This window comes from Trachymyrmex cornetzi, unplaced genomic scaffold, assembly GCF_001594075.2.
Source record: "Trachymyrmex cornetzi isolate Tcor2-1 unplaced genomic scaffold, Tcor1.1 scaffold123, whole genome shotgun sequence".
Taxonomy (NCBI): Eukaryota; Metazoa; Arthropoda; class Insecta; order Hymenoptera; family Formicidae; genus Trachymyrmex; species Trachymyrmex cornetzi.
Window position 1 is genome coordinate 995,175 of NW_017295795.1, and position 3,316 is coordinate 998,490.

General features: G+C 44.4%; 1 protein-coding gene across 1 annotated transcript in view; it reads right to left on the reverse strand.

Annotated features, from left to right (window-relative positions):
- The window catches only part of LOC108769823 (Down syndrome cell adhesion molecule-like protein Dscam2), an 86,836-nt gene that overhangs the window by 68,500 nt on the left and 15,020 nt on the right, over positions 1-3,316 (reverse strand). The window lies entirely within an intron of this gene.

The window sequence follows — 3,316 nt, forward strand, 5'->3', positions numbered from 1 at the left end:
ATCTGCCTTCCGCCTTTCTTTTTCATTATTCATTTCGCAACGCCGCGGCCGCAGCGCCATACAACTTTAAATACGCTTAAAATTTCCATTACCACCGTCGTGCTTTCCCGAATTCCCGGAAAACTCGCCGGAACCCGAAATCCAGACTTGTCGCGAATCTTCGCGCGGACTCGGACGGACGCGGACGGAGCGCGATTTCGAGCCAACGCGAGCGCTTTATTTTGAGATTCTAATGCGCCATAAATTCTGGAGTATTACGAATAACAATCAGAAACGCATTAATCACGCAGCAGCGTCAACGAATGGACACTCGGCGGTGGATTTTTCGTTCGCCACCGGCCGAATGCGAAGTAATTTTCTGAATGGGGTGGCGGGGGGAGGAGGGTCACACAGCAGCGAGAGAGACGGAAGAGCGGCGGTGGGACGTGCACTGTATCGTCGACGGACATGAACGAAGATAATACGCCCGGCCATAAATCATACATTTAACGCTGAAATTCGGCCGTAATAGCTTCCATAAATGGAGCGCATTGCACGTCCCGATCCCCCCCGTCACCCTCCTCACCCGCCGAAGCCTGTTAACCATTCATCACCCGAGTTATGTTGATTTAAGTAGGAATGCCGGTTCGCTCCCGATGTATTCCGCATTCCCTCCAGCATTGCTCATCTGGAAGCTGGCCCGACCAAGTGCGGACTATCCACGTTGCAGAACGTGCAACGAATGACGTGAGCGCCCGTGGCGTGTTTCCGCGTGTGCTTCTGACGAAATCGCGATCGAAGTACGTCAAAGGCAGCGCGTTTTAGGAATTTCGGGGCGCGCGGGCATTTTAGCGTAAAGTTTCAACGTGCGAAACTTTAGACGAATTACGCAAATGCAGCATTATGGAAAAAAAAGAAGAATTATATTATCGCACCCGCGAGTCGCAGTCGCGACATGAATTATCAACGATACTATCGGCTTGTATACGCTAACTATAAATTTACAAGTCAAAGTACACACACACACACACATACACAGTTAGATGGCTTGGTTTTACTAAAATTACGTGCTTTTATCTACCCGACGCAGGCTCGAGTCCAAGGTACTCTCAGTAGCCGAATATAGCCGAAAGTAGCGAGGTCGGAAGTTGTTTTGGTTCGAGTCTCCGATGAGCGCTTACGTTGGCAATTCTCTTCCCTTACGCCAGCCTGGCGAGCTTAAATCTTGATTACTTATCTCTTATAAGCCAAGGCAACGTTTCTAGTAGCTTGGCGGATTCCCCACCCTCGCGGCATCGTCTCTCGGACGTGCACGTTCGAATCCGGAAAGTTATCGTTTTCTCGAAAAAGAAAATCGCGGACTCTCTCCTATAAAAGCTGTAGTACCTAGCAAAGATTTACTTCCTGCCTTACCCTCTTACCCTCTTCTCTCTCTCTCTCTCTCTCCCCTCCCTCTCTCTCCCATTTTCTCTCGTTCTTTCGTCGTCCCTCTTTCTTCAAAGCCGGTAGAGTTTCGAATCTTAACGTTGAGCGTGCTCCACCATCGCCCGGATAGCCAGTGCGGTGCGGACCTGCGATTGGATATATCTTGCGACCTACATTCACCTCGAGCTCCGTAATCATTTCCCCGCGGAAGGAAGAGCAGGGTGGGAAGGTGCCTCGCATAAAAAGTTAACTCTTCATCTTCCATGAGTTCCCCCGGTTCGCGTTATAATTCCACCACTGTCCGTACAACCCTCTGACGTACATCGGTCGTCTTGCGATTCGATCGTTACCGGGAATTTCCCCGGATTGGTAGCATATATCAGAAATATGATCTCGGATCTCTGATCTCGTCTCTTCTTGAATCGGATTGGATTACGAACGTAACAGGAGCGTTATATCAGAAAGATTAATCGCGCGAACTTTACTCGTTTTTTATTTATACGTTGATGGATACGCGTTCTCGTAACTTCATGATGTACGATCGATTCAATGTTTCTCCGGCATGTAAATCTTCTCGAATTTGCAAAATCCTACGTTCTTATTTGATTATATGACAGATTCAGATTACGGAAACAGAATCAAGCCACGTCGAACGCACTCGAAATACGTTGGATCATCGAAATAGCTAAACAATGGACGGTGAGTGGAGGGACGAGCGAATGCGTAGCTAAGGGTTGCATCTACTCTGGCACGTACTCAACTACACACCCTCTCTATGGGCACTCAGTGAGACCGAGAGAGAGAGAGAGAGAGAGGGGGGGGGGGAGAACACGATCATCAGGTCGGCTGTGTAAACGATACGCTGACAGACTAAAAGCGTAACACCACGTCAACCCTCAACGTATCATCACAAGAGTATCCCCAAAGACGCGTACTTGTGCTTCTTAGCAGGCGGCCGTTGAAGAGACGAGACGAGATCGAGGGCGCGGCGACCAGCCGTATAATGTTTTGTGTCAACATCCTTCGAGAATTCGCTCTCTCTCTAGTTTGCCTCAAGTGCCGCTTTTATTCACGTTCCGTCCAGTGCACCCGGTACTTTGGTGGAACAACGTAGTTGCCATTAGTTGTTCGAAGAGAAACCTGTGATGGTTTCCTTCCGGACGTCACGCGCACAATAGAAATAATTGGAAAATAGAAATAATTTGATATATATTATAGATATTCTTATTTAATATCTTATTCAGATATCTAAAGGATTTTTATGTAGAACTTTGCACAAAGATCAAAATAAAAATATATAGGAATTTTGGAAAAACTTTAAATTATAATACATAAATATTTTTTGCATTTGTAAAATATGTGCACCTTCATATATAACATATTTTTGTAGGACTTAAACAATAAATGAAAAAACGGGCAATTAAGAGCCTAAATTCGCAGTAATTGGAGCGATTATATCAACATATATTTCTTACAAGTAAACGGAGGTGTCACTCTCGATTTTAATGAAACTTTGCATATTTGTAGAACTTTGAAAAATATTTGACACGTATTTTCTTTTATCTGCAATGGTCCACTCTGAAGGGTAAAAACTACCCCTTAAAGGTAAGGGATATATTTAACATATTAGGTGAATTAAATTGAAAATTTTAAAAAGTAAAATGTGTTAGGAAGTTTTTGGGGTCGCTGAAACTGAATCTTATGTCAAAAGTATAAAATTCAAAATGGCCGATCCAATATGTCATCCAGATACTTATTTCGTATAATATGAAATAAAAAAAGTTGAAAGTTTTTAAAAATAAAATGGGTTAAGGGGTTTTTGGAGTCGCTGAAACTAAATCTTATGTCGAAAATATGAAATTTAAAGTTTTCTCTACGTGCCACGTGCAATCATGAGTAGACGCGGCGGGCG